We start from the raw sequence: 25,246 nt of genomic DNA, 5'->3' as shown, positions 1-25,246 counted from the left end.
CACTAACAAAATATTTATAATACTGTCGGTGCTTGTCATGCGCGTGAGAGTCAACAGAATTTATGTAAAACAACACTTTACAAAATATTAAGTTTTACATAAAATAAAAAAATAAACATATTGTGGGAATGAAATAAAATTGATATTAAAATAAATAAATACGCCAGTCAATATGTTACCGTAAAACGATGTGTGTACATACCTCCGCCGTTCCTTGCGCACAGGTAAGGGAATTTTAGCAACGTTCCTTCCCCAACACTGTAGCCCAACAAGGTGAAGATGCCATCCACCCGATGGCCCCATGTCTCTCTTTTCTCTTCAGACGTTTCTGGAAATAATGAAACAGCAATCTCTGTCAAAAGACAATGTTGGAAACTCCAACAACAAAGCCAGGTGCAGGTGATAAATATCGATGTGAAGGTAAATAAACTTATACCGACGTCGAGTTTTACCGAAACACTGCACCGTCAAACTACTTCCTGACAATGGAAATGTTGCTTTTCATGCAAGTGCTTTCTTTTCAAAACGCATAAAAGGCGACTATGCTTGTCGTAAGAGGCGACTAACGGGATCGGGTGGTCAGGCTCGCTGACTTGGTTGACACGTCATCGGTTCCCAATTGCGCAGATCGATGCTCATGTTGTTGGCCACTGGATTGTCTGGTACAGACTCGATTATTAACAGACCGCCGCCATATAGCTGGAATATTGCTGAGTGGGGCGTAAAACTAAACTCACTCATTCTCCCTATTTATCGTTATGTATGTTGAATATTTCTCCCCACTTTTCTTCATATCAATTTTACATATAATTTAGGTTGTTTTGTTTCTATATTATCACCGTGTTGTTAAAAAATAAAATTCACTGAACCTACCTCTGCGATTTGAGTCGGCAGGGCACATGGCGACAGCGAGATGGATGATGAAGGCGATGGATTTCGCCAGTAAAAGAAACGACTGACACAAAATACCACAAGCCTCTGATATACATGACTTCACTCGCAAGCTGGAAGCTGACTGGCTGAGCGTTAACCACTGTCAATAAAGGACTGTCATAACAAGACATGTTATCTCTAAATTACATCATCAACAAGCCGCTGAACACCAGGGTTGGTATTGTTCTACAGGTACCCATGCTTGAAATTATTTCTTCACTCTACTAACCCCCTGTGTGGGGGTGGTCTGTAAATAATCGAGTTTGGACCAGACAATCCTGTCAACATCATGATGAAATGCGTGAACAAGCTTGACCACCAGATCCAAATGGTCGCCAAGTAGTCGCCTCTTAAGACAAGCATGAGGTCCAGAGGACCAATTCATTCCGTTTGAGTACATGAACGTGACGTATCTGCTCCAGGAGGGAGATCCAATTTCGCTCAAGGCCGAACGAGACATCGCTCGGCAGAATACTAAAATAACATTGTAGTAAGAATGAAGATTTTTTATGGATATCAACTTCTTTATGAGAGAACACAACGTTTCGGAGTTAATGCTTACTCCTTCATCAGGTGTAGTATGTCGGAATTATGGAGCAACCATGTTTTGTTATGTCTTGATAAATTAATTTCTTTACAAATCGTCGTTTGTGGCACAGGTACAATTGTGAATTTCTAACCAATGCCCGACAATTACTGAATCGTTGAACAAGAAGACAAAGTCATCAAAATCCTCCACAATGGCAAATTACTCATCATGAATATGCCTACTAATTATGACTACAGCACGTCAGTTATTTGAACGGTTTAGTGGAAGGAGCGTATTGTGAGGTGTTACAGTTCTGCTCCGGAAAAGAACACTACCGCCATATTCAGTAGAGGTCGAACATGTTGCCATGAAAATGAAAATAAAAATATTCAGATATTCAAGCCAACCAAAAGGCACCGCAATACAACCAGGCCCATCTATGTGCCAATTCGAAGAAATGGTGGACCGTCTTAAAGTTTTGGTACGGAAAAGAGCATTTGGTCAAGTTATAACAAATAGTGTAAGAGATCTGCACCGGACATGGTGTCATCCACCCAAAATAAAATTCATATCTTGGTCTATAGACACAGATATAAACAATATTATATTACCTCAAAAGGAATTCGTTTTGTATCACAGAGATTGAGGAAAAAATCCCAAAATGAATAACAGCATAAAATATGAATGTACTTAAAGCATGAAAAAGTTAATATGTGCTTTAAAAAACTTATATTAATAACAAGATGATGACTGGACGATAAGCATCTGTTTAATATTGCAATACTTTGAGGTACAAAAGATGTTCGAGCTCTTTCAGTCTCGGTGATTGGTACTGTGTAGTAGCGACCAGATGGTAGAAACGTACTCTTGAAACAAAAATTAAAAAAAACAAAACAAAAAAAACAAAACAAAAACGTGTTGGGACATTAATGACGTTTTCGGACGTTGAAAAGTACTTTCCTCTCAAAACGGAGTGAAATATCATCGAAAGTGACCCCGGCTATTTTACTACCTGTACTTAGAATTTCGTTACGTTTCGATTTGTTTTTGTCCGAAAAAGACTCGAACCAGCACATTTGGGCTGTGTCCGAAATTTGTGTATTTTAAGCATATGAGCTGCAAATAACCTGTCGGGCTATCAGTTACGGGTTGAATTTCCTTTTATACGTTACGGGTGCACATTTGGAAAATCTTATCGTTGTTACTATGAACAGAAATAGGACCTGTCCATCATTTGTGTGGGTCCCTTGTCCAAAACATTGTGACGGTAGAAGTATTAGCTAGAGCACCGAGCAAAACGCATTCGCGATCTAACGTCATTTCTATAGACCTACATGAATAATTTTCACTTATCATACAATGGGTAGTGTTCTCGGCAGGATAAAGCCTACGGATATTTTAGGTATCCGTTGGGGTCACATACGGATACCGACGCAAATTAGAGAGGTCATATGCAAATTTCAGGGACTACTTCCACACTGTAAACAAACGTGGAGATCGTGTCCAGATTGACGACTGTGGTTACGGTACTGTGACTGCCTTGATGAGAGAAAATTGTTGTCCCGTAATGATAGATGGGACTGATTACGACTTCACGAGCACCGAAACGCAGGCGTCTTGCAATCATTGACTCGGACAGCCGCCAGGAAAATCTCGAATGAACTGTTTGACACTTTGTCAGTTGACAAGAGCGCTTGCACAATGCCTCGCGAATACTAGAATTACTGTTGAGAAGTTTATCTGAAATTTTCCCCAATTCCACACGTGTTTTTCGTCATTTTTTAAACTAAATTAATATTGGTTGACAATAATACGCTCTTTAACATAAAAGCTGACTGGGAACTATATCACGTAACGCAGTCAAATGAGTGATCAGCAGAAACCTGCGTCAGCGAGCTCGTGACGTCACGTATTACTACGCACATATTTGTGACGTCATAGATATGCGGGCACATCTCAGGAAGTTTAGTTTCATGATCTGTGGTAAATGAAATCGCATTTGTTCAGGTTTTAACGTAAGAAAGACATTGTATGATAAATAGGTTATCACACTCGTGTGTTTGGGGATGGTTAATAACCTGCATTAGGAATAAACACTATGTATTTAGTTCGCCAAGGCTCGCTAAATACAATGTTTATTCCCAATGCTGGATATTAACCATCCCAAAACACACTCTCGTGATAACTTATATATATTTAATTTAGCACATCAGATGATAATCATCGCAGATATACCTAGATCATTTAACGTTTTAGTATGTTGTGTTCTTCTTGAGTGATCAAATTCTTATCGATTCGTTGGTTTCACATTCATTTCAGACTCGCTGCGCGCATGCGCAGAACGTGTTAAAAAATACCTTCTGACCAATTTCCGATTTGGTCGTACGTTTACCGATAGTGTAAACACACTCTAAAGAAAACGAAAAATCAAACCAAATACATGGTTTCATGTCTATTACAACTTATATTTATAGCTGTATGTACAAAAGACCGGGAATAGTGAAATAAATAGCTTGATTTATTCCATGTTCTCAAATTAATTTCATTCTGATTATTGCATGGTTGGTTGTTTATTGTTTGTTCTTGTTGCTTTGTGTTTTATTGATCTTTTTAAGGGCTCATAACAACGATGACAAGCCTGAAGCTTCCGACTGAAGAATCACTCAAGGAGACCTTGGAAACTATTTTGTATTTAATATTATTAGTAAACTCTAGAAGTAATGTTCAGATAAGTTGAGTTACATCTATATAAAGTCATTAATGTTACTTCAGTATCAATGCCTTTTGATATAAGTAGTAAAGTTATAATCACTACTAAGAGCTGTTTGTTTATCGCTTCTTAGTGATCGATCAATGCGAAAAATATATGCCATTTGTGTTTTTAAATCAAATAAAATTGTTACCTTTCATGTTTTGGTATCGTATGTTAAAATCAGGTGAACGAAGTCGTCTCCGGACAGGTGTGGTTCCTTCTGTCTTCTCCCATACATCATTCATGTCCACAGTACCATCCCGACCCAAGAGAGCCCATCAACCAAGGAAGAAGAAGCTGACCAAGCTATACTGGATGTGTCTGAAGAGGTGGTAATTAGTACCTGAGAGGACATTGATACTACCAGCACAATTAGCTTGGATAAACCAGTAGAATCATGCCAAAGTAACTCTCAGTTTGCACAATGCTCTTTATTAGGATCTTCTTCTATAGAAGCATATATCAATACTTCTCTGGTTTCCGTCATTATGATCATTTTATTTTTTTTTACTTGGTCCAGCAGTTTATGAACTGAACTACCAGTGTGAAATGTTGCATCAGTTATTTGAAACATTAATGAAATTAAGACAGGCCAAAGATGACCTTGAATTAAGCTTTATGTTTGGCATATCATCTTCCACTGTTTCACAGATTGTCATGACACGGATCAATTTCTTATATTTCCAACTGAAAGACCTACAGATATGGCCAACAAGAGCAACAGTTGATGACCACATGCCAAATGACTTCGGTAAGAAATTCACAAACACCAGAGTTATTTTAGATGCAACAGATATACCAATCAAAAAGCCATAGCATGTAGACGCTCAGAGATTGACATGGTCAGGCTACAAGCATCAAAACACATTAAAAACCATAATTGGCTGCACACCTAGAGGGGCAGTTTCGTTTCATTTATTAGTGAATCGTGGGAGTGGGTTCAGCAAGTGACAGGCAGATAGTCGAACAGTTTCCTTTGCTTAACTTATCACATGGTATGCTTGAGAAACAGGATAGCATTATGGCCGGCAGGGACATTATGGTTCAAGATTTATTTGCAACCCAAGATGTCCAAGTCAACACTCCAACTTTATTGAAAGGCAAATCACAATAAGAACCAGAGGATGTTGTGAAGGGCAGAATAATTGTTTCTAAAAGATTCCAAAAAGAATGCATGTTGAACGAATAATGTGTCCAAGTAAGACCTTAAAAATTTTGAAAAAAACATCTTCCACCCAGTAAAGTGGTACTTGGATCACTGATTTTTTTATGTTTGCTTTGCTATTTCAAATTTTAGAAACTCCATTGTTAATGAATTTGCTTGAATCTATTCTTCACAACATCTTACAGAATTTCATGTATTGATAAAATGTGATGTTTAACTGACAATGACCTGAAGTGTAGGCCCAATAACCTGATGTTATCTGTCATTTAATCTCCCAACTCAGTGGGGCCCCTTTACTGTAATTTTGTTCCATGAAAATCATCTGTGATATGATTCGCACTTTGTTGAAAATTACTTCATTTTTTCACAAACTTTGTTTCACGAGTAAACCTAATGATGGCAGTTAATGATTTCATATCATCAATCTGCAAAGAAAACAGTTTTTTCCATACTGAATACGCATGAACGTGAATGTACATGACTATATGTACAGGTTTCTGGTTGAGTAATTCATTATTATACTTCACTATGTGCACAGCTTTATAACCAGACCATAACCTTCAGAAACGTAAATTAATCAAACATCACAAAGCAGTGCGTTTTCAACGATCATCTTGACTCAATCCAGGGATTTAGCTTGAGTCCTGTATTTGAGAGTCCCTTGGACTGAAAATTTTCATGGTTCCTGGACAATAAAACGTGGGTCCCAGACACTTATGTGTTATCATTACTACTTTTATTGTATTGTGTATCATGGTCAACACATTAATTGTTATTGTAACGGTAATGAAATTGCAAATGATAACATGACCCATTAATCTCAATAAGAACTTACTGTTGCTTCATGGGAATATTTACTAAAGTATTTCTGCGTCCCTGTGGGTGTATTAATTAAATTTGTAACTTAACTTACCATAAGGCTTATGCATATTACCTCAAGCATTGCTTCGAAGAGATCAGACAGTCGTTGATACGCCATTCTACCGAATGACTACCTCATGTATCGACGAGTGTATAGGAACGGAAGTGACATGCACTCGCGAGCAATCCAAGACTTTAGTTTTACTTTAAGCGTCTTACACGTCAGACGTGTTTTTTCGTTTGTTACGCTATTTTCTACTGTGTTTGATATTAAAATGCTTTTTGTACTGGTAGGTATGGTTTTCTACCGTTTTTTCCATTACGAGTGGTGAAGTTGGTGAGTAACTCAAATTCACTTACCTCGTGTTTTCGACTCACATCGTTATCCTTAGCTGTCCTTGTTTGCCTTTTTTCTTCGCACATTGAGGGTAAAGGTTTGTCCCCAACCTATTTCCTTTGCCATGTGTGTATATTGTGGTTATTATCCATTTTATCGTCGGATGTTTTTCGACGCCATGCGTGTTTCAATGGGGGCAGCCATGTTGGTTTCTTTCTGTCGTCTCGTCGCTAGGGCGTGCCCATTTGTTCTACAGGGTGTTGCTCCATTTTCTACTATAGGTTTTTTTTTTTGTTAACCATTTCTTTATGGCGTGGTTCTCAATGTTGTTTGCTTTTCTGCATGTTGCAGCTTTATTAAGACCCGACAATTTTGCACACTCTGTAAGGTGCAGAAGTCTTCAAAGGATCCTCACCCCTGGTGTCCGGACAGTGCAGTTGTTATTTGTGGTTTTGATGATCGCAGCCATCATTACTCGTCTCTTACTGTACAGGAATTCAAGGCTTACTTGTCGGCTAAGAAGAAACGTTTTACCCAAAGGAAACGGAAAATCTCCTGCTTCTGCTTTGGGCTCACGGTCTTCCCTTGCAAGGACGCCGGATAATCAACCATCTCCATCGCCGATGTCGGCGCCTCCTTCGACGCTTCCTTTGCCTCCTTCGGACCCGGCGCCTGGACTGCAGCGCTCTTTGGACGACTTCGTTGATCTTTCTCACCCGGACGCCCTCACTCACCCGGAGGTGCAACAGTTGCTGAGAACCCTGCTACGCTCGAGCGCTGACCCTGCGCCATCGTCGACTTTGATTACTACGTCGGCGCTCTTGATGCCAACGCCTGTCGCTGCGCCTTTGTCGGATACGTTGTCCACAGCAGCAACGCCTATTCCGACGCCATCGATTTCGTCTGCCATTTCCCTATCAGCGCCTACGCCAGTTCCGACGCCTTTGTCAGCCTACACCATCCCTAAGCTCACGCCTTCTGCCACTATCTCTAGGGAAGAGTTGCTCCATCAACAGCTTATGGAGGAGCATGCTCGGCGTGACAGGTGCTCTCGTTCTTAATCTACTAGATCCCGTCGTCGTTCTATAAGTCCTCGTCGTGGTCGCCAGCGTTGCTCCCATTCTCGATCTTTCTCCCCTCGTCGTCTACCCGATAGGGATCGACGCTCTAGATCACCGACTTATGCTTGAATTTGCTTCCTGTAAATCCCTGTGTCAGACAGGTATGGAGGCATTCTTAGTCACAATTCCATAGTCAGAAATATTGACAAGCTTCATTGATGATATAAAGACTTGCTTCAAATATCTACACTAAGTGTTAGATCTTCAAACATATTCAACTGTACACTGTCAGAGTAAGTAAGTGTAACAGTTTGTACCTTTACAAATAATGTGTATGCACATGTATGTATATGTGTATTATATATCAGTAAAGCATTATTACATTATTAAGTATTACATTTGTTGTAGAGTGGGAATACAAATGGAAAGAAAAATCTTCAGTAAAAAGTTTTTTTCCAGAGAGGTTTTCATGTCAACCAAGTAGTATTTTGTCTGGCATGCCACATTCATTACAAAATACTCCCATGTTCATACATCATGCAGTTTTATGTTGAAGGAGCCTGCATACCTTTTCATTGTTAGCAGAGTGTTAAACCTCAGCCTGTAGCATTGTTGCCATGAGTAAACTAGAGCTGACTGAATAGATCAGTTATCTGAAATATTGTAATGATTATTGATCGTGAAAATTGTGTCATTGACAACATCATAAATGTCATTTTTTCCTTCAAATGAAGAGGATAGGTGGATTTACAGAGAGGCATACTTAGGCAATTGTGCGCATAGCTGCTCCAGTCATATATATACACACACACACACACACACACACACACACATATATATATGTATATATATATATACACACACACATATATATATATACACACATACATACATACACACACATACATATATATATATATATATATACACACATATATATATATATATAGAAAATTTTAGTCTCATGTGAAAGATAGTAACAGATATAACATACTGATTCTGACATAAATTGCTGTTGAACTGAGAATGGGTACTGTATATGGTATTCTTATATTTATAGTAGCAATCTGTTACATACCCCAGAAATATACACATAAGGTAGACAACTGAACCACAAATATGCATCCATTAACATAACGATAACATTTTCATTATAGTTATATTTTCCACAACACGTACCGGCCACATCCCTATTTGCACTGTCAATGGTAGTTTGAGTGAATGAGCCTTATATCACCTTGAGCAATATTACAGCAATATGAAGGCAGGGAACATCAGAATGTGCTTTTCACACTGTACCCATGTGAGAAATTGAATCCATGTCATTAGCATGGTGCGCAAATGCTTTCCCACTTTGCTATCACCACACCCCTTGTGTTAGCTTGAAAGTTGCAAAGACAATTGTCACACAGCAAACAGTACTAGATTGACATCAACACTTACTCAAATGTATTGTCGATATTTCTTTCAGCTCTAGAGATCAAGTAAGTGATATTCAAAGTGTTAGATAAAATCTGTTAATATTCTTCCTATGTCTATTCTTGACATTCCTCCACAAGTCGGACATATACCAAAGTGCCTTTTAACATACCAGTGAGGTTATTACCACTGAAGCACACACAAGCTGATGACTAACACATACCAAAGTGCTATCTAACATACCAGTAAGGTTATTACCACTGGAACACACACAAGCTTATGACTAACACATACCAAAGTGCCATCTAACATACTAGTAAGGTTATTACCACTGGAGCACACACAAGCTGATGACCGACACATACCAGGTGCTATCTAACACATACCAGTACGTTTATTACCACTGGAACACACACAAGCTGATGACTGACACATACTGACTAATAGCAATCAGTGGTCATCATATTTTACAATGTAGAAGCAATGTATGGTCTTAGATGTTTGGTATAGAACAGTTCACGTTTTGGAACCAATGAGTATTGACAGAAATCTTTATCAATACTGATCTTTTCTACAAACATGTCACAGAAAGCGTAAATAACAAAATAGCATACCTGACGCTTTGCTATGTACATTTGTCCCTGAACCTGACAGCAGTAGTGACTATTTGGATTTAAACAAATTTCATTGTTTACTTCATAATGAAGATTTGGAAAATGTTTACCAGGTTTGATGTAGTTATCCCTTCCTGTATATGGGCATTTCACCTCCACCAAGCTGTCCTCATCAATAATGGCATCTGGTGTTGCACCGCGAAAGGGTTCCGAGGAGGAAACAAACAGGTCTGCTTTTTCGGTTTTGATATTGTACATTGACTCAAATTTAGAAATGGCCTTTTTCTCATATTGCTTTCCATGAATAAGAGGCTTACATGCTAATATGTTTGTTGATACAATTGATTTACATAATTTCTCTTTATTTCTTCGGTTAGTCATTTTGGTCGCTTCACCAAACCTTGATGCTGTGATGCGCCACTTTCTTTCCGTGTGACACAATGGGCTCTTACTCTGCTCTTGCGTTGCTGCCTAAATATCTCTTGCAGATTCTTCAGTAACCTGAGAAGTAGATTAAATCAAAATGTATTTTTAACAACATTGGAATAAACCTACTGGATAATATCAATTAACGTGATTAATAATTTTCCATCCATTTTACACTTGACTGATTCATACACAACATAGTATAATGACTTCTTGTAGCTGGTTTTCCTTATAACCTTTGTTTTTGTGAACTACAGAGTAGGGGTTTCATGATGCAGTTGCCTCATGATACGATATGTATGACAAAACAGAATTCTCGACATTTTGTGCATAACAAGCAACCATTACATGGATGGTTAGTTGTTTGATGTTGAAACCGTAGTTCACTGAAAACCTGTAAACTCCATTCCAGTATTGTAGTCACTGAACAGAAAATTGGCTAGCCTTATCCAATCAGATGTATCCTAATGTATCATCATAGCTGGAAATTAAAAGCTGGCATGACTTGTTACGTTGGTGGTCTGATATTCAACACACGACTAACACATATTACTTGCCATCTTAAGAAAACAATTTTATACAAGATATCGGTGCAACGTCAAAACAGTAAGTGATATACAGTCTGAAACATCAAGTATGAAATACTCACCTGATGTTCAGTATATTTACATATAGGTAAGTATCAATTTATTAGTATCAAACAAGATCTTGAAGTACCTTCAGTGCCCTGTCAACCATGTACTCTGTAAGTGTCTTGAACATATAATCATGGTCAGCAGCAGTGGTCTGTATGTCAGCCTTTGGCAGGAGGCATCGGAAGGCGATGTCATGAGTTGATGCAGCACAGTAATTCATGTTGCATACTCGATCATTGTAGCCACTCATCTGTCTGTATTTATGAGGCCTTGGATCATCAGACATGTGCTGAGACCATTTTCTCTTGGATGGTAGTGACTGCCTGTCACAGATGATCCTGATTAGAAGATGAAGATCATAAATTCTTATAATGATCATGTTCAAACTAATAATCCTGATCAGCATACAAAATGCAAACTTTAAAAAGCTTTAGCAAGTCCAATATTCAACAAAAGCATTTCCTGAAATATTGAAGGATAGGGTTGTATCCACAGGCGCCCACCTAGTTTTGTATACTTCCGGCACAGCAACTCGGTCTGTGGTGATTTAATCAAAAACGACAAGTGCATCCCATCGAAATGCCTGTGTACATGCCTCCCACACATATCCGAAATGTGGACAGAAGCTTCTGATACTCGTGAGACTTTTAAATACGATATATTCAATGAAGAGTGCGAAGTTGTCCTGTTTCCGGTCACGTCGCCGTGATTTGGTGATGCACCTTTACAGTTTATATAGTAAAGGAGTTGGATAGTAAACCGTACTTACGAGAGGATGTCAATACGTTTTGAGCCTTGAGCATTTTTATTACCCAGGTGTCACAGCCTATGGTACGACATTGAACCTTGGGGTGTAGCTGATGTGATGTATAAGTTTTGGTATCCTACTCTCAGAAGTTTTTGAACAGCTCACATTGACAGAAAGACCCCCCTCACGGCAGTGAAAATGAATAAAATTGAGTATAAAGCAGTAATTAAGTTTTTAGTTCCCTGAAGGAAACTCGGCGATGAACATTGAAGAAAGGCTTTCAGCAGTTTATGGGAGTCTTCCCCTTCATCTGCTACCAACAAACGATGGGTCAATGAATTTAAGCACGGTAGAGAGGGTCTTTAAGATGAGTCTTGACGTCCAGGTCGCCCAACAACAAGCACTAGTCAGGAAAACATTGACAGAGTGCACAGACTTGTGCTGGAAAATCGTCGAATCACACTCCACGAGTTAGAGGAGACCACAGGCATTTCATACGGATCCATCGAGACAAATCTTCAAGAACATCTCGTCATGTCTAAGGTGTGCGCAAGATCGGTGCCAAGAATGCTTACAGATGAAATGAAGCAAACAAGGGTCACGATAAGCAACTCCATGCTAACCGGATACAACAAGAATCCAGAAGATTTTCACTTTAGGCTAGTAGCCTGTGATGAAACCTGGATCCACCACTATGATCCTGAGAGCAAACAAGAATCCATGGAATGGAAACATGTCACTTCTCCCAGGACCAAAAGGTTCAAAGCCTCCAAATCAGTGCAGAAGGTAATGGCGACAGTCTTCTGGGATAGTAAAGGCGTCATCCACATAGATTATTTACCAAAAGGAAGTACAATGAATGGGGAAAATTACGCTAACTTGTTGAGGCAAGTGCGACAGTCAGTCAAGGAGAAGCGCCGGGGCAAGATCAGATGTGGTATTCTTCTACATCAAGACAATGCCCCAGTACACACCTCTCGCGTTGCAGTCGCTGCTGTCCAGGAATGCGGGTACGAAATCTTGCCGCATCCCCACTACTCTCCAGACATGGCACCAAGTGATTGCCATCTGTTCCCAAATCTCAAGAAACACTTGCGTGGTCGTAGATTTCTGGATGATAATGAGCTTTTTGTTGCTACTGAGGCTTGGTTTGAGGACCAAACTGGCGCCTTCTACAGAGATGGCATCAGCGCCTGGCAGAAAAGATGGAACGAGTGTCTTGACTCACAAGGGGACTATGTTGAAAAATAAATGTGGTTGATACCAACATTTTGTGTTTTTCTATGCAAGGTTCTAAACTTTTTGACATCCCCTCGTAGATTATCGATTTTTCGGACCCGCAGTGGGCGCCTGTGGTTATATCAATTCATAAATGAGGTAGCAGAGGCACTGGCGTGACCATTTTGTCTCTAGTGTTTAACACAGACCTGCCTTTATAAATTATTTTGGTATGTGGAACAACTGCAAGTTCTCTGTGGTGCTCTTCCCAATTTGTACACTGCCAATGGAGATGAAGTGCTCTAACATTAAGAGCACTGCAGCTATGTGTTTGCATGTGGAATGCGGGTCCTTCCCTGCTGGACACTGACGGTGAGAATTGACTGGCTCCCCGGTCTTCTCCACCTTTATTTTGTAGTTAGAAGTGACCTAGGATAGAATGAGTAAATACAATTTCACACTGATTTGGGGAATACTATAATTGACACCAGAATAGGGCTTTGCCCACTCTGCACCGCAAGAGAAACAGGTCTTCAGCATAACTAACAAACCCCTTAATCACTGAGGAACCCAACCAACCATAGGACTGTGGTCATACATTGCATTTTATCTTTGACAAATTAAATTCAATGTTGTTTTCAACACACCATTTCTGTTACTATTTCAAGATTTAAGCATGTTTGTGTGTTTCATGGATACACTGACAATGCAGCTGAAGAAATCAGCACCCTGTCCCCTTCAAGCATCAGTATTCCTTTTGCTATGGCCTTGACATTTTGTGTGGCTTGCATGTCTCCTGCCAGGCGATAGATGAAATGGCCTTCAATCGTTTCCTTGGATATTGGAGGCAGCAATCCACGATGGGAATGTATGAGCTGTACAAATCCTGAGACTGGCCATATTGTGTCTACTTGACAAGGAATGGAGATAGACGGCCCGACAATTTCTCTCATATGATTCAAGTCTGAAAAGACATTGAATTTGAGCAACTAATATTTGAGAATATGCATAATGATATGTAAAAAACGTTAATATTAATTAATTATATTAATACAGAAAATGTCATGATATTTAAAAATGAAGCATATGAAGGAAATTTTGGCTGACATCATGTGTCATATGTTTAACACTTGGACATAATACCTCCCATCAGTTACTATAAAGATGACAGCAAAAGAATAAGGTTAATAAAACCTGTAGACCAGGACACAGGATGTCACATATAAGTAATACCTGTGTTATAAATATGTATTATACTCTTGGTAGCTAAGTTCTTGGGACTTAACCAATTTTATTTCTCAACATAACCGATTGCTCCTACAACTGATATGAAGACAAACCGCATGACACTACTTTTTCATGATTTCGCACACTGGTTTGTTAATTTGATTCACTTCAGTGCAAAGCTGCAGCAGTTATGGTGAGTATGAAAGGAATGATGAGAAAATGACGTGCCAAGCGAACGAACACATAAGGTAGCCGAAAACCGGACAATACTCGCAGTTAGACGAAAGTTTCCAGACGAGAAAATCGATATCAAATTTATCAAATATTTTTTTCTACTGAATACAGCTTATTTCTGTTGTGGACATCATCTACCGGTATTAACACGGTCTTAAGTTTCGATCCCGTCTTCAGACGAAATTGCAGAAATGGCGTCATGCTGCAAAATTATGATCCCCCCGTCCAAAAAATCGGGAGCAATAGATAGATATAGTCTAGTGTTTTGGTTATAGGTACCTAACACATTACAGGTGGTCATGGCTTCATGGATTACAACTACTGAAACATATCATAGCGGAATAGTTCGGCGGTAGGTCCTATTGACCAGTAGACATTTATATACGCTCTGTGCATGCAGTCTGGAATTAATGTGAAACCAACGAATGTGTACGTATGTGTACATCATCGATAAATTACAACATGGTGACCTTTGAAGTATGATTGTACAAGTCAATAAATGTGACTGTCATAAGTCGAACAGTTATTGTGTACAGCGCTTATGTACATCTGGCGTATATGATCATAAAGTTCCCCCCGAAGCTCACAACAGTAAATATTACATGCAAGTCACTGGAAATTTCATAAAGTTGCGAATACATTTGTCACTGAACTGCAATTAACGCCACTGAAAAACTACTGAAAGATTTTGAAAACAGCGCAAAGTCCCATTCATTCATTCACTCACTTCTCCCCGTGCACTTCATTTGGAGTGACTACCTCTTCAAATGTTAGAGTTACAGAGGTAAAGAATAATTTTGAAATGAATTGACATAAAACGCACGAAACGTTTAATTGCTTCAAGGCAACATTGATCTTTTGAACTTTTCAAGTAAAAGGAACAAAATGACCGATGGCCGTGCACATTAAGGTATGAATTACTTGAACATTGTCGAGCACTATTAGAAGTATTTGTGGTTTGTTGGGGCACTGTGAACATTTCGTTAGGTGTTGATCCTTAAAGCTTGTCTGATGTAAGTCCCGTGGGAGTGCATTTAAATGTATGAATCACTTGAACAAAGCCCAATATCTGGGTACCCACTTCTTCTGCATCAGATCACGGGTGTAAGCTCTAATGGTAACTTTGAAGGAACGAGAAGTGGTGTCACAGATTGTTGTGTGCTGCCTTGGCAGCAAGATTGGCCATTGTGTTCCCTGAAAATTCAACGTGGCTGGGTAACAAACAAAAGACGACAAGATCTTAATACAAGTCAATAATTTCAATTAAATAATGGATGTTTGCGGGAAGTATTTTAAATAGGGGAGACACATAGACGAGGATTCTGTTGAATTTTCAAACGTGTAACTCTTCCACAATAGTCTTTTGTGCATGAAGTTGTACACCAGTCAGTTTCAAAGAAGGTAATGCCTGTACAACAAAGTGGATACTTTTAAACAGCAGAGACGATGAGCGCGATGGTGACGACGTAGCATGTTTCCGACTTCGGACTTCCTGGCTCTTCCAACCTGTTCCGTACAGTCTGACCGTATATCCTCGAAGTCCAAGCACCCTGGCTGCTGTGCTCTCACCCGTGACTGTACAATCACCCACCTGTAGTACACGGATGGACCGATCTGGGGCTACAATCAGAACTCCTGGTCTGCCTGTACGGGGACGGCCATTTGTTAATCCTGTTTGGTTGCATTGAGCTGCAAGTCATGATATCTTGCTCAGACTAACATTCAGGCGCCTGGTAACAGAAGATTGGTAATTTCCAGCATGCATTCTTTCAATATCGAAGTTTCGTGTCGCAGAGTCAAATTAATTAGATTACATTACTGTGAAAGGAAAGATACAATAGCGTTACAACAAACTCCAAATAATTAAGGGTACTTTTAAATATCTGATGAAATTTTCAATATTTTGTCTGACAAACATTTTAACAAAATCTTAGAAAACATTTCCATGAACTCCTACAGATACAAGTGCCCTACATTACACAAGAAAAGTTTAAGATAGGATACTGTCGTAAACAAGAATTTTTCTCCAGAACACAGTATCAAAACTGTGAAACAGGAAACGATATGACTAATGCTCTAAAACCAATCAAGTCCAAAAATAGAAGTTTTCAATTATCTGACGAGTAAAAATAAGCAATTGGTCTGAAATATATTTTAAATTGTACTTTATCTTCAGAAACCTGTTGGTAAAACGTGAAAACGAAGGTGCATTTAGTTTAACATGACAGTAAGTCAACTCAAGTCATTCATCAATTTTCTTGCTGGGTAATCATGAAAATCGTGTTCTTGAGGATTGATTTGGTACGAAGGTGAAGAATAGTCCCTCTTTCTTCGCTTTTCCTTATAAATTTACCGAGCTCTTTCAAACTTGGACGTCTTAGGTTTTCAAAACATTCCTCCAGTTAGTTGGGATTTCATCCTTTTCGGCATGGGACCAAGATTTTTTAGTCAGCTGTGTCGTAGCCATTTCAAAGCCCTTTTCTGAATTTTCAGAATCTGCATCCAACCTTTCTGAATGAACTGGGATGTCTGTACATCACCTTCTGGGTCCTGTTTTCTATTTCGGAAATCCTGTTGGACAGGTCCATTCATCTGAATGCCTCCTAATCCTCTATTTGCAAACTCCTTTTTCCTAGAGTTGTCCTGTATCAAGAGGATCTTTGCAACCCTTCAATGACATTACTTGTTGCTCTACGTTGTATTTTGTGAACATCCAATGTTTGACCAAGATGGTTAAGGACCCAGTTCATCTGAATCTCCTTTAAGTCTAAGACCCGAAAAAGATTTAATGACACAGTGAGTTACGTTGTAATGTAACATTTTGCGAATAAACTACGTACCTTATTTAGAAGTCATATATTAATTATCATGATAACAACATCATTACAAAACTTGTGACTATACGGACAACACAGCATAGTTGCTGATAACAAGGGAGTAAGGAACTAACTAAAGGAAATATACATATATATCCCCTTGAACATGTAATTAAACGTGTAATTGCATGGCACAAACACAGAAAAAATAGAATCTACTCAACACATAGATTTATAGTTGAGATACATTCTATTGAAAACGAGCCTGTATTAATGTTTAGTTCTGTTCTATCTGGCGGAAATGTTTATCAGCAGATATATATTGCTTACACCAGCAATGTGTGATGTTACCAAATCTATCTCATTAACAATACATCAATGCTATATGCGTCTTGCAATCATATCACATTCGCTGGAATGAAACATATTTGACCTAAACTATCCCTCCGTATCAATGACGGGCTCTACAATTCCTTGTGAGACAATTTTTGTTAACTTAATCGACATTTATGAAACTTTCTGTAACAGGAAACAGAATTTTGGTTCTGAACTCTGCCTGTGAACACTGTCTACAAAAAGTGATTTTCATTCCTTAAATAGATTAAAAATTACAGTGATCTGTATAATCTTTACATGACTTCTGTACCTGCTTGGTAGTTCGCATTGACGTCGAAGCTAGCGCTGTACTCGGCAACCTGGATGTCACGCTTGAAGTTTCCTCTACTTCTTTTTGTCTCGGTCCTTTCTCCGATGCTCCCTCGTCTCGGGAAGACCTGTTGCGTTAACTTCCTAGACAAGATCTCTGGATGAGAAAGTCCCTCTCACGCATCCTTGTAAATATTCAAAAGGATGTGGTCAGCAGCCTGTAGGGCAACTGCTTATATCCGGCGCCTCTTTGACTAATACGAGTTACCGAGCCGATATCTCGCAAGCTGTTTTCAAAACATCCTCTCCGAAGAGAATTTCTCGGGGTTGAGGTTCGAGAACAGAGTGCACGAAATTCTGGCTTCGGTTCACCGACCAGGTACAATTTGAACAGGCCAACATGGCGATCGCGCCGAGCAACCGCTGTATTTGTGCAAGACTGTTCCTCAAGTCAGTTTAATTCTGGAACACTATCTCACGGGCTTGTGAGATCACCATGCCGTTGTTAATAATTCCACCCTGAATCAGTGCGCTACATTTTTCAGTGTTTTTTATGGATATGTTTTCATGCGATCGTCATTCGCATTACTGCTGGGTTTACTGCTTTTTAAATGAAAACTCTCCTGAAATAGTTTCTGTCAGTTGCGGTTGTAATGGACGTAATATAACTAGTTCGTGTAACAGTCCTGGATCATTACGAAATTGTTTAAAGTCATCGGCGTAATTAGAAACTTCTTTTCCAGTTTGTCCACTTTGGAAATATGTTTCGACGAGATCAGTCAAATGTGTGTTAGAACACTTTGCGTGTCTGCATTGCGATGGCTGAATGCAATTGTCTTTGTCATATTCTTCATCGGAATCGGGGATAATCTGTGATCCCTCATCTGGGGTCAGCGCCTTTGAAAGACGTACCAATTTGAACATTCTGTTAGACCTGCAGTCATTTCATGACCCCAACCTGCAGACGTACTAGGTGTAGCTAAATGTAGATGTAGGTGACTTGAACTCATTTTAGGGAGTGAGTGTAGTTTCACGGTGCACTCACCAATATTCCAGCCATATGGTGGCGGTTTGTAAATAGTCGAGTCTGGAGCTGATAATCCAGTGATCAACAGCATGAACATCGATCTGACCAATTGGTAACCGATGACGTGTCAACCTAGTCAGCGACCCTGTTATGGCTAGTATGGGTTGCTGACGGCCTATTCTGTCCCGGGACCTTCACGGGTTTACGTTTAGAAGAAGCTTTTATGGCTTTCCTAGTTTTGTCCAAACATTTCTAGTGTTTGTCCCCTAAATTCTCCACCTTAGGGAGAGACCGCTCCGCTATTGCCGTCAATCGCGTGGAGCTCAGTCTCACCCCGGCGATGGCTGAATTTAAACAGAAAAAATAACCTAAAAAACACTACAGGTTGCAGTTTGAAATGATCCCCGCAGGTCGCAAATGTAATGTGAAATGATCTCCGCGGGATCAAATATCTATTTGACAACTGTACAAATTGTCAAATTTGTAATTGAGACAAATTTTAACCTGCCTGTACATGGGCCTGCTCACATTGATCCACGCATGCGTAATTCACAATCTTATGGGACCTCCCATTACGTCGGATACGATGAAAATATAGCACTTCAAAGCTGATAGATATTCCATAATTGCGGAACATAAATCCAAATAAACCAATTATATTCTTGATTTGACAGGCTGTAAACACTTCTCCCTTGTGATTAATTGATTTGAGTTTCTGTTGCTTGTTAAAATTAGTAATAGACAACTTCAAACTGTTAAAGGGCATACTTGACACCACTGAAATTGGTTAAGGTAGATAAGCAATTAGCAATTGGAACCTAAACATGAATGTTTTTGAAGGTGGGTATTGAGCAGCTTTGAAGCACTTACTTTTTACAGACCTTACCTTATTTACGGGGACCAGAAAAGAATAGGATCATATCGAGATTATGTACCTTTTCTTGCAATCAGATATGGACTCCTGATACTAGAAACCTCTTCCTGTCTGTAACAATAATAACAATCAAAGGAACACTATTGTAAAGAGAAGTTTGATAGCAGGTAACATACTGCTAATAAGCAATAAATAAGCTGCATATACACGTTACTTTTCGTCTAACCTCCTTATCATCAGTTCAAAAATGTCCCCGACCCCACATCCTGCAATGTTCAAATGAACAACTTACGGTGAAATCGTTAGCAATACATATGTAAAGATTAATAACAAAAACTGAAATATTTAGTTACATGTAAACATGCATATGGTAAATTTTCTACACATGACCCTTGAAATTATAAGCATCAATTTTGGTCTTCAAATATTAATTGAACAACAAGGATTACTTACAAGACAGAACAATAATTTCAATAACGTTCTTCCCCGCTTCAACTTTTCCTGTTCTCCATCTGTTGCATGACACAAGTTTGGAGACTCTAACTCTAGCAACTCTAGCAAATTTGTCGCACGTAATCTGGTGGAGAGCAAGTTTGTAAAGCTCTTCTTGGAGATGATTCTTCAGATTCTGCATATCTTCAGCTGCTGGGAGTGGTAAACTGTTCTGAAACTTACGGGAGTCAAGTTGTGTCCTGGCTGATTAGATGACTCTTTGGCAACACAAAACCGTCATCATCTTCGGCAAGTGTTCTGCTTCTCTTCGGGCTCTTTCATCTTTCCCAATAAAGCTATACACCCAGGAATGTTTCGTTAGCTTTTCCTCTATTGTTGTGTCACCTTTTAGCATTTTAGAGATTGGGGTTGGACGTCTACCATGTCAAACAATTAGTGATGTCACGTTCATTGTGACTATCCAAGACAAATTCATTACCAGAATCATCACTGTTGGAAAAGTCACTGTTGCCACCATGTGATATTTTCTTTGATCTCTTGATTGCATTTTCAAAATATTTGACACTATGTTTGACATTACTTGTTCAATTGTACCAATTTAATTTTCGTTTCTAAATATTTAAAAATTGTTCATGCTAAATGATAATCTAAACAAACCCAGATAGACACGATGATACAGTTAGAGTACCGTTTTAGTTTCAAATCGTTACAATATGTATCGCATGTCTGCGTTACTAGTTCCTTGGGAGAAGTTGCTTGAAGATCTGGGTGTGGACATTCTTCCAGGCCAATGTTTTTTAGATCAAAACCAAATGAACAAACTTTACTCTCCATGTAATAAAGACGTTTTGGATCCTGATGTTTCCTGGTTTCGGAGAAGTCATTAAAAGGTTATAGGGAAAATGTCTGCTGCGCACATATTAGAAGGGTTCGGCCTGATGACTGAAACTTATGACTTAGATTATCCATAACAGAACTGACATGGCTAAAGTGAGTGAGTGAGTTCATATTTAACGTCACATCGGCAATATCTCAGCCATATCGTGACGAGAACGTGGTTAGATAGTTAATTACATGTTTATTATGCTACATTAAGCTTGCATACTTCCCATCTGGTAACGTGAAGATGTTCTCTGTTCACAAATACACTTATTCACTCATTGAAATTACACTTTTTAAAATCAAGTCATGAAAACTATTCATTGGTTGCATATCTCTGACATGACAACATTTTTGAGTATTCCAAGCGAACCCATGGACTGTGAGTGAAACTTTGAGTGAGTCACTTTGGGCAATACCTTTAATGGCGTTTCAGCAGTTCAGCAGGGACTTCTGTACTTGCAACTGAAAGAAACGGTTTACTGGAGTAAAATGAGAAAGTTATTCTTCAGTTAAATTCTAGTTTAAGTAGCCTGCTGGTTCTGTGGATCACTCTCACTTTACCCTGTTAATTACAGTTTTTACTGATAAAATAACTTGATCACAAATGGTTGAAACAATGAACAAGAATTTATTACATATAAATTTATCTGAATTAATAATGACAAACATTAAAACGAAACACCAAGAGCAGTTTTCAATTTCTACGGTCAATCATAGAAGAATTGTGGGATGCTTCACTAAATTTTAATATCGACGAGTGTAATCGTCTATGATTAAAAGTCTCAAGCACAGCTTGGGCAGTAAAACACTTACATTCGTAGTGTTACACTCGGTAGGTACCGAAAAAATACCTCTTCTCAACGGAGAAACCTCTACTTGCATGCGCCGCAGTTAGTCAATAACTACCAACTGTCAAGAACTGCTAATTGACGAGAAATACGTCACAATCCTCTTGACGTAATTTGTTTACCTAAACAAGCAAACTATTTTAATTTCCTATTGGTGCAGTAGGAGTGCAGTACTATTACTTGTAGAGCGTTATGAGTCTCAATATAAATACGGAAATGCCTTTTGATGCTCAAAATATAGAATTTGCAAAAGTAATTTTGTCAACGAACTGTGTACACATGAACTCGTGACGTCATCATCAATATGACCACCTCCATGGATAACATTGCCGAAGCAATAGCTCTGACAAAACGGCAGTTAAATATAAGTTTTTGTGAGGTAACAAGGATATGCATTAGAGTGTACATAACACTGAATATATATTGAATGTCATTCAAACTGTATTACGTCTCCTAATCTAAAGACTGAGGATAAATGCAATGACGCTCCCTGCCACTATGTCAATATAGGAAAATTCGTCGCATGCAAGCACCTGTGGAATTATTCCGAGGGCAAATGTTAATTTGGGTTGTATTTTACAATAATAATAACGATTGGTTGTCTTCAAAAACCTTAAAATGTGAGAAGTATTTCTTACTTTAATTTATGAGTTGTAACTGAAACCTGAGACTGCTTGTCAGTTTGTGAGAGAAATTTGTGATGTAGTGATTTCCTCCTTCACTAACGCTCTATACACGTATCTGAGTCGGTCGCAGAGGCCACCGGGCAAATATGCCTACTTTACTGAGGGAACTTAGTCTACCTGGCAGCTAGTCGACATACGCACAATAATGGATTCCACGAACTCTGCTGATGATCGGCAATCTCCGGCTCCTTCCGCCTTGGGGTCATGACCTCGGGGCTTCCGGCGCACAGCTCCGATCACCACACCCCCCTCCGTTTTCTAGGCTCCTTCCCGTGGATTTCATCGCCATTAAACCCCCTCCTCCCCTCCCTCCTGAGGGTAGGCTCAGTCATTTTACACACTTGTTTCTCTCCCCACCCCTCTTCTTCCAATTGTTTTTGGCTACACCCCCTCCCCTCTGGGGGTGCAAACTTCTGTCCTTCTCACACCCCACTCCCGTGCGGGGTGACTTCTCGGGCTCCTCACCACCAGAACAGCCGGGTGGCGTTCTCGGTCGCCGCCCTCAGGAAGTCCTCAGTAGTCATCCCACTTGCTTCGGCGACCAAGTCCCCCAACAATCACAGGAATTCCTCCTGTATCCCTCTGGGGGTATATATGGGGAGTCTGTCTCTACCAGCAGGTGGTCCAGGGGGACAGCTCTCAGTCCCGCTACTTGGTCTGTATTAAATCCCCGCACCTGTCCCGCGAAGCCGAAGTATATGCCTTGGCTGGAACGGAGTGGTCCAGTCCGATTTCCCCTACGATGCAGGCTGCATTCCCCCACAGTCTCAGCAGCTGCCTGAAGACGCCGTCGGTGAGGGCCTCCACCTTCTTGGGGTGCAGCCCCACAGCAGTCCTATACCGGAGGTCTGCACTGACCTGGCCTGGGTATGTGGGAGGATCACAATAGACTTCCACCACCCAGACTGGAAGTCGTGCCATCCTGTGATCCACTTCAGGAGCAGCATGCAATAGCTCCGGCGTAGTCCCTAGAGGTGCTGCGCCAAAGGTAGCTTTCCACGTCCTGTCTAGGTGGAAGTGGGAGTCCACTAGGTGTTCCATCGGAGCCAACACCTGGGGATCGGCCTCCTGCATCGGCAGATGCCCCTTGAACAATAGCCTCCTCCGCCTCAGGCTGCCACCACTCTGGATGTCGCCCCCAGTCGCCCCATCCGTCTGGGCAGCCCCAGTGTCCTTCTCCGGGGCTGGCCTGTCTTCCGGGAGACACATTTCTTCTGGAGCATCTACCTCCATGAGCTACTTGTCCCAGACTTGGGGGGACTGGCTCCGGGCAGTCCATCTTGACTGCGATGGGGTCGGGACCAGGAACAAGCGAAACTCCCTCCTCCGGTCTTCCGATATGAAATTTAGCAAGTGGAGTAACACCCTCCATTGCCTCAGACAGGCCGGCGACTTCAGGGGGTGAAGTGAGAACATGACCGGCACCCTCCACCCCAGCGCCCGGCACAAGTGCCTCATTCCAGCTATGGTTCCCTCGTGAATGGTACAATTCTCCGTCAGCCTGACATTCCGATTGAAGAACCGGTGTAGTTCTTCAATGGACGTGCATGGCCCCAGGATCCACGCCCCCAACTGGCATAGACCCTGTACCACCTTCTCCATCACATCTCTTTCAGGTGCGCGACCCTGAGGGAACCGGGGACCTAGGAAGATATGCAAAGTAAGCATGGTCCTGCATCTTGCGGGTCACGGTCCCACACCCCTCCACAGGACACCGTGAGCCCTGCCCTCCCTCCTCCTGGCGGTCCCACACCGCAGGCCTCCTGTCCTCTCTCTTCTCCTTGAGAGGTCTCCACTGTCCCCCCCTTGGGGGAACTCCGGCCTCTTCCGGTCCGCCTTCGCTTCCGGATGCACCCTGCGCCGTACAATCCTCTGGGGGCTTGAGGGTGTCCTCCTCCGTCTCCGGCGTATTACTTCAGCAGGCTGCCCCTCAATGGTCAGCCGGACCACATCCCGAATGACCTCCTCCCGTTCCCTCCGACGTGAGGGACGCTCCAGTCCCCTGCCCGGAGATGTGGATGGCGACTTCCGCCTGGTCACTTCAATCTTCTTGGGTGACGGCCTTCTCTGCCTTCGACCTGCCGGCTCTGACACCTCCTCGCCGGCGGGCCTGAACTCCACCTTCCTCTCTCCTGTCCCTTGAGCCACCACCTCGGCATAGGTGGGGAGGCTGGCCTCACCCGAGGTTGGATCACCTCTCCTTTCCCTCCCTTGACCTGATGACTTCTTCTCCAGTGTCATGGGAATCTCGCACCCGCTGATCGTAATAGTCCTCTGCCTCACATTGATGTTGGTACAATGTTTGTCTACAAAGTCCAATCCCAAGATGAGCTGGTCATTGATCGGCGCCACCAGCACCTCTTGCTGGTATGTAACACCGCCAATGCGGATACGGGCCGTGTCAGTTACCCACCCTTTCACTCTTAGGTCTCAACCGGCGTTGTTTACTATCACCGGCCTAGATATGGGTGGTTTATCCTGCAGCTGCTCAAAAAACAAGTCAGAAACTATGGTGTTCTGGGCTGCTGTATCTACCACCCCCTGGGTGTCAGTCCCTTGAAATGTCACGGGTATCAGGTCCCGTCATCCAACGCCTTAATCGTGATGATTGGCCATCCAGTCTCCTTATCCACCTCTCCCCCCTTTTCTAAAAGTGGGGTACTATCGGTCTCAGCACCAGCATGTGGTGGCCATGTCGGCAAACCCAGAGTGTCTAGTATCGAATTACTGTCGGCTACACTCACAGTGCACTCTTGGTCCTGACTGGTGCCGCTAGTGTCTGGTGGCCAGGGAGGCAGACCCACTGCGTCTATGTGCTCGTCCCCTGACCGTTTAACGGTTTGTCTGCAAAGGACA

General features: G+C 41.0%; 2 pseudogenes; one reads left to right on the top strand and one right to left on the bottom strand.

Annotated features, from left to right (window-relative positions):
• The first annotated feature begins 4,638 nt into the window (after nucleotides 1-4,638).
• Nucleotides 4,639-5,539, top strand: LOC137259484 (uncharacterized; annotated as a pseudogene).
• Nucleotides 5,540-9,524: 3,985 nt separating this feature from the next.
• LOC137259483 (uncharacterized) lies at nucleotides 9,525-11,986 on the bottom strand (annotated as a pseudogene).
• Between the last annotated feature and the right edge of the window lie 13,260 nt (nucleotides 11,987-25,246).

This window comes from Haliotis asinina, chromosome 13, assembly GCF_037392515.1.
Source record: "Haliotis asinina isolate JCU_RB_2024 chromosome 13, JCU_Hal_asi_v2, whole genome shotgun sequence".
In the NCBI taxonomy this organism is placed as follows: domain Eukaryota; kingdom Metazoa; phylum Mollusca; class Gastropoda; order Lepetellida; family Haliotidae; genus Haliotis; species Haliotis asinina.
The sequence above is the reverse complement of the archived record's forward strand: the minus strand, read 5'-3'. Positions and strand labels throughout refer to the sequence as shown.